At 46.5% G+C, this 9,700-nt stretch overlaps 1 protein-coding gene across 3 annotated transcripts in view; it reads left to right on the top strand.

Moving 5' to 3' along the window:
* Positions 1–9,700, top strand: part of OLAH (oleoyl-ACP hydrolase) — a 40,629-nt gene that overhangs the window by 1,061 nt on the left and 29,868 nt on the right. The window contains exons 1-3 of one of the 3 annotated variants that reach the window (XM_019508361.1): positions 1,566–1,720; positions 3,777–3,859; positions 9,508–9,590. The exons of 1 other annotated variant lie outside the window; for it this stretch is intronic. The gene's annotated coding sequence lies outside the window, so the exon portion shown is untranslated. Of the gene's footprint in view, positions 1–1,565; positions 1,721–3,776; positions 3,860–9,507; positions 9,591–9,700 lie in introns of those variants that run through there. One more of the 3 variants, XM_019508362.1, reaches the window with a different exon arrangement.

The raw sequence follows: 9,700 nt of genomic DNA, 5'->3' as shown, positions 1-9,700 counted from the left end.
AGAAAGTCCAGCGGAGGGCAATGAAAATGGTGTGGGGCTGGGACACATGACTTTTGAGAAGAGGCTGAGGGAACTGGGCTTATTTAGTCTGGAGAAGAGAAGACTGAGGTGGGATTTAATAGCAGCCTTCAGCTACCTGAAGGAATTTACCAAAGAGGATGGAGCTAGACTGGGGGTGGGCAAAATGGCAGATCTGGTCAATGTCCAGACTCCATTTCCCAGCAGCCCCTTCCCACATTGCTCCCTGGTTTTCATGGAAACCCCAGGAGTGGTGGCATCATGACAGCACTGGGCCTTGGTTTCCATGGAGACCAGCCCAGCAGCACTGGCAAGGCGCACAGCAGGGCAGAGAGTCGCTCCGAGGCCGGGGCTGGGATTTTGCAGTGGTGACAGCGTGGTCCAGATCCAGGGCAGAGCTGGGATCTGCTGGCTGCACGCCCCCTCCCTAGGCTGTGAAGGTAGCGGATCAGAGATCTGCCCCAGCTTCCCACCCCACTGTCCCCCTTGCAAGAGCCCCGCCCTGGGGTCTCCATGGAAACCAGAGGCAGGGACACAGGCAGGGGCTGCTGGGAAATGGAGTCTACCACAGGTCCAGTCTAGCCCATGGGCCAGACTTTGCCCAACCCTGAGCTAGACTGTTCTCAGTGGTGGCAGACGACAGAACAAGGAGCAACGGTCTCTAGTTGCAGCAAGAGAAGTTTAGGTTAGATATTAGGAAAAACTTTTTCACTAGAAGGGTAGTAAAATACTGGATACCCAAAGAGGTTGTGGAATCTCCATCCTTTTTAAGACCCGGCTACACAAAGCCTTGCATAGGATGATACAGTTGAGGATGGTTCTGCAGACAGTTAGACTAGATGACCTCCTGAGGCTCCTTCCAGCCCTAATTTTCTATGATGCCACCCCAAGGGGACTGCAGTCTCCTGCCCCAGGATTCCCCTCCCCTCACAGGACCCTGATGGTCCCCCCTCTCATTTTCCAGTCCTCAGGGCCCAAACCACTTCAGGGTTAGAGGATTAAAAAGACAGTAATATTTGACCCCAGATGAGATGCTAGCTAGTATCATGGGCTTGCCCTCAGGAAACATATCTCCGCAGAGCAAGAGCATCAGATACTGGCTGCCATTTAAAAACAGGGCCAGCCCTGTTTTGTCTAGTGTTTCCCCAACTTGGTGTTAGTTCCATTTAGTTATGAGTCATTCTGGTTTTGTCTTGGCTCTACCCTACTGGCTTCTTTATCCTACCAGTTGACTGATCACCCTCAACATGGGAAGGTGACTGGTGGAGTAGGAACAGTACTGTTCTTGTTTAGATTTGAGGTTGAGTGTTTTAAGTCTTGCCTGAGTGCCAGCTGGTTCACTAAAACAGTTTGTTAAACTGTTCAACAGCACCTTCAAATGAACAACTCAAAGATAGCAGCAGTTCTCAATCTACTTTTAGCTTCAAGGTACGCCCTCCTCACTCTCAAGGCACTGCCTAGGGGCCTTGAGACAAAGCCAGCTCATAGTTTTCCCTTGTTTTTTTTGACTACAGAAAAATAATTGAACAATTCTTTTGTTACAGACAACTCCAAAAGACCACAATAGATTTCATAGATTTCTGGAGTCAGAAGGGACCTGGTAGATCATTGGGTCTGACCCCCTGGTCCAGGCAGGAAAAAGCGCTGGAGTTGGGTAACCCCAGCCAGACGCCTGTCTAATCTCCTCTTGAACATCTCCAATGTAGGGGAAAGCACCACCTCCCTTGGAAGCCCATTCCATGTTTTGGCAACCCTCACCGTAAAGAATTTCTTCCTTATGTCCAATCTAAATCTGTTCTTCAGTTTGTGGCCATTATTTCTGGTAACCCCGAGGGGTGCCCTGGTAAACAGAGTGTCCCCTATTCCCTGCTGCCCCCCCACCGATAAGTTTGTAGGCAGCCACAAGATCACTCAGCCTTCTCTTGTGGAGGCTGAAAAGATTCAGATCCCTCAGTCTGTCTTCATAGGGTCTTACCTGCAGGCCCTCAACCATACGAGTAGCCCACCTCTGAACCCTCTCAAGGTTATCCACATCTCTCTTGAAGTGCGGTGCCCAAAACTGGATGCAGTACTCCATCTGCAGCCTCACCAATGCCACATAGAAGGGAATTATCACTTCCCTAGACCTGCTTGTGATACTCCTGCTGATGCAAGAAAGAGTGCAGTTAGCCTTGCTTATTACCTCATCACACTGGTGACTCGTGTTAATTTTTGTGTCAACCAGGACTCCAAGATCTCTTTCCACTGTTGTGGTACTCAGAATGGTACCCCCAGTCTATAGGTGTGTTGGAGATTCTTTCTCCCCAGGTGCAACACCTTGCATTTATCCTTGTTGAATTGGATCCTATTCTGATCTGCCCACTCCCCCTGTCTGTCCAAATCTGCCTGAATTCATGCCCTGCCCTCCAGTGTGTTTACTATGCCCCATAGTTTAGTGTCATCTGTGAATTTGAACAAAGTGCTTTCAACACTTTCATCCAAATTGCTGATGAAGATCTTAAACAGTACTGGTCCAAGGACAGAGCCTTGGGGGGCACCACTGCCCACATCCCTCCAGGGAGAAACCGCCCCAATGGGCAGAATGTTTTTATCAATTCCTAATTGAAATAATCTTGTGAATTGTGTTTACATACATAACAGTGCTGACATTGCATGGCAACCTGTGGCACTCTTGAAAAGATCACATGGGCATGCTGGGTGAGAATCGCTGTAATCCAGGTGTCACGCCCTGTAGGCATCACACCCTGTGTTTTAACAACATGAGTAATACTTCAACACTTGTTTTCATTCAATATAGATATGTTACCTTCATGATTAATTTTTTGCCCATATATCTCCCTGTATACTTACTCACTAGAACAGGGGTTGTCAACTGGGGGTGCGCATACCCCGGGGGGTACTTGAGAAGGCCCTAGGGGGTACGTGTGGGTGGGTTGGGGTGAAGTGCTGCCACGCACCATCCCGCAGGCACAGCTGACCCGAGCAGGGTGTGGGGCCTGGGGCAAATCAGCCCATGAGGGGCCTCACCTCTGCTCCAATCCCACAGGCCCTGGACCCAAAGAAGCTGCTGCCACCATTGGTGGTGGTGGTGGCGTAGCGAGCAGATGGACACAGAGCTGCTGCTGTTCTGCCCAGCTTTGCAGGGCCCCCCAAAGCGTGGGGCCTGGGGCAGTCTCTCTGATTCACTGCCCCCCAGGGATGGCCCTGCCCACAGGGATGGAGCACCACCACACACCATTCCAGTGTACTCCTGGCGGCTGGACGGGGGGAGCAGGAGAAGCTTACACGCTGCAGCTGCTGTGCCACGTGCCACCCCTCCACCCCCGCCCCATTTTGTGTCCAGTCACCGGGGGTACACTGATCCAAAAAGTTTGAAAACGCTTGAATTAGAACATTACCTTCCTTTAATCCCAGTTGTAAAGAAACTAAGAGTTAAAAACATCACTATATTCTTGTACCTTTAATCGTTTTGATATTGAGGCATTTTTCTTAGTAATACTGCCACACTTCTTGTTCTTTTTCCCCACTGAGGTAGAAAATTTGCTTTACTTTAATGTTCTTATCTCTATCCCTTGTGGTAAGCTTTGTTCCTAGAGTTAACTTGCATTCCCATGCTTCCATGCTTGTATAATTTTGGGTTTTGGATGGGGAGGTTCTCTCTGGAAGTCCAGTCATCTGAGTCCCTCGAGATTTCCTATTTCCTGTTCCAGCTGTTCACAGGATTGATTTGTGTCCACACTGCTTTCATGCTTGTACAGGTTTTTTGGTTCTTTCTGAAGATCTGAACACCATGTTTTCCAGTAATCCGAGTTGCTCCAGGATTCCTGTCTGCTGTTTTCAGGTATTGCTTTGTTTTCCTGTTAATCTCAGCCTGTTTTGCCATAAAACTGCAACAACTGTAATGAGAATACAGTTTACTTGTAAAATGAAACTGCTTTTTATTAAGAGAATTGTTTACCAAGGCATTGTAATTGTAACATTGCAGTTAGCATTCAAGCCGTGTTCTTACAGAGTAACGAAAAAGTTGGACTGGAAGGTATCCATCCCCTGGATCCAGTCCTCTGCTATTACAAGCACCATACCACATCATCTCCAGTGCCTAGTAAAATAGCACTGATACCTCTCTATCTCTAATCAGTTCTTCTTCTTTCACAATCCCTTGCAATGGAGGATGATTGTCTTCCATAATTATATTATCTGTGGGTTCAAATATGGCTGATGAAACCGATCCAGGAGCTACAGACTCTTCTGCAATATACCTCTAATCAAGATGCCTCTCCTGAAGCTTCTTAAAACTTTTCACTCCTGCATGAAGTGCTCTTCCTTCCAATGAGCTCGTGGGCTTGGCACCAACCTGCTTGTAGGCAGAGAAGGAACAGTGAGGCCCACGGCGAGGGCCTGGCAGCCCAGGCCAAGGAGGGACAGCTATTCAGCTGGTGCTAAGACCTGGAGAGGAGGTAGACCTGAGGCATGAGTCTGGGGGATTATAAAAAGTGGCTGCTTCATAAGCCAAGGACTGAGACCTACACAGCAAGGCCTGTTGAGGATCAACTCAACCAGTTCGGCCACCAGCAACATCTAAGTGCCACCTCTGAGCACTGCTATGGATGGGGCGGGGGAGGCTGAGGTGGCTTTGATCTCAGTGGTGCCTACAGAGCCCTTGAGATGCAACGCTGTGAGGCCGAGCCGGGCCCAATGCATTGCCTCACAGGGCAGTAGCACATTAGTCACCACCCCCTCCCTTCCCTCCCAAGCCGCCCTGGCGTGGTCTAGAGCCCTGCAGCACTTACTTAGCAACCCCTCACAGCATGGGGCATCTCCCTCCTCGCCCTTCCCCACCCCGCTAGCCGAGCTTGTGCCATACTGCTGTGATGGCTGTGCTGGCCCCAGGGGTCAGGTGGGATGGGAGAGCATGAAGAGGACTCAGCTCAACTTGCTCTTACATAGCACTGCTCACCCTGTCACAGTGCAGCTGCCAGGTGCCCACTCATGCTGACTGGTGCTGTCCAACTGGCACTGCCCCGTGCACTTGCCCCTCTCCATCACCTTTGTCCCAATTTGGAGTGGTGTGGCACTGGCAGAGATTCACTCAGCACTGAGGTAGGAGCAGGCCCAGGCCATCCTCCTGGGGGCTGGACCCAGGCCAGGCTAGGCCAGGGAAGGGGCACCCAGTGCCCTTTAGCCACCTGTTCCCCCCACCAAGTGTGTGAGACAAGGGCACCCCTCCAACGAACACACACACCTCCTCACATACCTCAGATATCCAACTGCAGCTTTCAGGTTCCTGAAGCCACCTTCTAAGGGGACTCCTTCCAAATTCCCCTCCCTTCCATGGGACCCTGACAGCTCCCCCCTATCATTTTGCTGCTTGTTAACCATTCCTGGTAATATCTCTCTTCTGTTTCACAGTCCTGTGGACTGTTTTTAGTTCAAGCTAAGAATCTTAATTCAGGGGTATTAATATTATCTCAGGTGTAGAAATAGCTGAGTGAAGTACTGGAGGCATTGTCAAGATGCTCAAGAAGACTAGATTTTGTTTTACAAGCCTGAGTTATGTACATTTAACTATAATGACTACAGAACTAATGAAATAATATCTTTTGACTATTTTGCCCATTTTGTAGTCAATTTTTGTTGTTTCTAAACCTAATATACAATCTAGCAAAGTAATGAACATTCCAAGAAAGTTATATTTGTTTTTGCTTGGATCATAAATGGAATAATAGTAGTGCTAGGCCTGTAGCTTGTTGGAAACATTTCTAGGCCATGTCCCCACGAGTGGGAATGTGCATTTCCCTGCGGACAAGTAGTAGTGGCACAAGCTGCCACTTGCCCCGGGGAATGCCTGTGCCATGCATGCTCTGGTGCATGGAAGGTTACCCCAGGTGGGGTAGGGGAGCAGCAGCCTTACCTGGGGTCCTAGAAGTCTCCGGGAGCTGCAGCCATATCCCTCCTAGAGCAGGAAGCCTAGCTGGCAGCTGGAGCATAGCTCCGGCGAGCCAGGCTCCAGTTTTAGGCAGCATGTGCTGCTGCCATGTATGCTGCCCCGCTTTTTTATTTTTTGACCCCAGGATCTTCCAGGGTCAAGAAACCCCACCCCTGTGCTCAAAGTAGCAGGACAGGGAATGTCTGGGCTCGGAGCAGGTGCAAGCAGGGTGGGTTCAGCTATACGGGGCAGGAAGTAGTAGTGCTGGGAGGGGTGGCTATGGGGGAGCTAAGGTGAATTTTTGGGTGGCTACAGTGCCCCCCAGTGTCTTTCCCTCAGGAACATCTGCTGCCTTTCCCTTAGGAGCATCCTGCTGCAAGGCAGGCAGGGGGCACACAGCTAGCATGGGGCTCCCAAGGGAAAGGCAGCAGAGCAGAGCGCACCCATCAGGGGTGGCACTGTGGGGAGCTTGGGGGACTATAGCCAGCCTAAAATTCACCTTAGCCCCCCCCATAGTTACCTGTCCCAGCAGTGCCGCCCGCCTCCGCACAACTGAGCCTACCCCACTCCCACCTACTCTGAGCCCAGCCCAGGCCCAGCCCCTCACTGGAAAGAGGTTGGTGCAGCCCCTGTCCCTGAGCCTGCAGCCCCCCTCTTCCCTATGCACAAATCCAGGGGAGCACATGCCCTCCTATGCCTCCCCAGGTGTAAGTGCAGCAGTGGGGAGCCACACCCCCTCCCCAGCACCCCATGCCTTCTGGATGAGCCATCCACAACTCCATCCTGTTCCTTGCCCCAGGGTCCCATTCACTACCCTGACTGGGCAGCACATATCCCTGTCCCCCTCCCTCCCTCACCGTGGGAGAGTCTATCTTCCCCCCCACCCCTTCCCTGCCACAGACTTACTGGCAGGACACTGCTCTCCAAGCCGCCCAGCTGTATTTCTGGCCATGTGCATGGTGGCTATGTCCATGTAGATGGCATTTATTGATGACATTGTCGGCTACACCGGACAAAAAAAAGCCAATTGCTGATAATGTTAATTTTCCTTTTGTCAGTGCCAATCCAATATGTGACTGATATATTGGTGCATCTCTAATCTGCACCCCCTTTTTCAAAATCCTAAAGCCACCCATAAATGGGCCTAACTTTTTTTGGATTAAATCATTATATACCCAGTCCAAATGAATATCCTTTGTAAAAACTTTTTTAAACTGAAGGATGTTCTTCTGTATCAAAGAATACAGGATGGGGTCTGGAGTAAAATCTCCTTTTCATTAATTTTCCTGTGGCCAGAATTTTATTAAGGAATAAGGTTCTTTGAAGTCTTTTAAAGCATGCCTATTTAAGGATGTAATCTAAAAATAATTTATATTTGATTTATACTTATTTGATTTATTTTTAGTTATTTGATTTATGTTTTATGTTTATCATTTAGAGCTCCCATAGTCAGATTTCTTATATTTTAAGAAGCCCCTTTTCAAAGAAATTAGATTTTTCACTCAATGTTCAGAATTTACCGGGTAAAATTAGCAAAGTTGATTTTTCTGTTCCCATAAAACAAAGTGTTTAGAGATAGTATGAGCTTGTTTTAGTCTCTTAGCTCTATAAGCTTTGAAGTCTTGCAGAACAAATTGAATATTTCTCAGAACAAGCGTGGGCCCTTCTACTGTCACTCAAATCAATTGAAATTATGTCTTTGGATTCTGTAGATGCAAAACTGAACTTCTGCGACTGCAAAGATGATTTGGAGGAATTAAAGAATTGTTCCAACTTAAGGATAACTTGCTGCTTGCAGGATGCCAGATGCCACAAAAGGGCATGAGAGCGCCACATATCCCAGCTCTATAGTTTCCACATTGGGAGAGTTCTTCATCAAGCTGTTGAAATTTCCTGTGTTCCTCAGGAGAGGTAAAACTTAGGAACCACAGTTTTGTAAGAGCTGCATTATTAATTAGACTTTACTTGCCCAAACATGCTACATGAATAAATATATGGATGATCCAAACCCAACAGGAATTCAAGCCAGCAAAAGAAACAGCCCAATTAAGTGATGTCTTCATTTCTGGTAGGCTGGCTGAAAAGTCAAGTAAATAATAAGAGTTACCAGCTGGTGCCTCGACAACTCACTGACAAGAAGGTTCTTTACAAAATATCGTCTACCTGAAAACAATTTGGTGGGTTTATCCTGAAGAAAAAAAGATTGCTACCAGATGAAGCTTACATCTAGTAACAGCTGTGAATAACCCAACCCAACAAGAAACCTCTAGAAGGTGAGAGACTTTTTGTAAATTGGAAAGGAATATAAAACTACATAGATCCAAAAAAAGGTTTTGGGAAGCACATTTTTAAATTATTTGTTTTAATCTTTAATTTATTTATGTTGTGTTATCATTCATGTAATGCACAAGGAATTTACAATCTAAGTATTTAATAAACAAACAAAAAAGAGGGGATTAGGAAAAAACATTGCCAAACTGTTAATCTTATTGTAGTTGTGGAATGGATGTTTAACTATCCCAATATCCCTTACCTTTCAAGTTTGCTCTGTGGTCTGCGTTATATTACTTTTACCCTTATTGAGGCCAAAAACATATTAAGATTATGTTGTCATAATTAGATAAATAATAAGGGTAGCTTCATCTGAGGATGTTTTATTCCGTATAAATACAACTAGCGTTTGATCTTACTTTTCTATTCTTGTTGTCATTGCTGAGGTTACATTGTAGTTGACTGTGCAATCCAGCTGGAATGAGCAGATCACTGATCTAATGCCATTAGATAAAAGTATGTCAGTTGAATGGATGGCACTGTCTTCTGTAATGCATGTGCACTGAGAATCTCTGGGTCTGCTAAAGTCACAGTACAGGCTTTATTATGATCCATTACTTCTGCTTTTTTGTGTGTAGTAGCTGCAGAATTGAGACACAAGTAGTTCTTTTTCCCTTGACCCTTGCCTCTGTGCTGAGCATTATTCTTTCTTGCTGCTTTCCATGGTAAAGTGAACCATGATCCCTGCATTTACAGCTGGTCTGTCTGTATCCTGCCTTCCTTAGCCTTGAACATATGTACTTGTTCTGCACTAGTGAGTGTCATTGTTTGAATTCTTTCCTGGACATTTCAGCTGTCTGTGATAACTGAAAGCATTTATTTAGTTACCTCTCTCCTTAATCTTTCTTAGAAATCAGAAGCAAATGATCTTGTTACTAGTTAATTATTTCTCCAAAGTCCAACCCAAATGATAGTTTTTATCTCTGTAATATAAGCATCTGTTCCTTTTTCTGTTTCATGGTTTTGTTTTGTTTTGTTTTGTTTTGTTTTTGTGGGGGGGAGGAAGGCCTTGTTATAATTTCATTCTGTACTCCTCAGAAGCAGCTTTATCAACTATTCCAGAGTTTTAACCATTGGTCTTGGTAACACTGCCTCACTCCTTATTCTTTTTCCCTGGTAACTTAGAAAAAATGGTTTACTTTTATGTACTTATCTCTGTCCAACATAGTAAGATTTGCTCCTAGAATTAAGTTGTGTTCCTACTGCTTTCATGCTTGTACATGCTTGCACAGGTTTTTTGGTTCTTTCTGAAGATCTGAACACCCTGTTTTCCAGTAATCCGAGTCACTCCAGGATTCCTGCCTGCTGTTTTCAGGTATTGCTTTGTTTTCCTGTTAATCTCAGCCTGTTTTGCCATAAAACTGCAACAACTGTAATGAGAATACAGTTTACTTGTAAAATGAAACTGCTTTTTATTAAGAGAAT

This window comes from Gavialis gangeticus, unplaced genomic scaffold (assembly GCF_001723915.1).
Source record: "Gavialis gangeticus isolate Ggan-Ray unplaced genomic scaffold, GavGan_comp1, whole genome shotgun sequence".
NCBI classification, from domain to species: Eukaryota; Metazoa; Chordata; order Crocodylia; family Gavialidae; genus Gavialis; species Gavialis gangeticus.
Note: the sequence above shows the minus strand (reverse complement) of the source record. Positions and strands in the feature narration are given on the sequence as shown.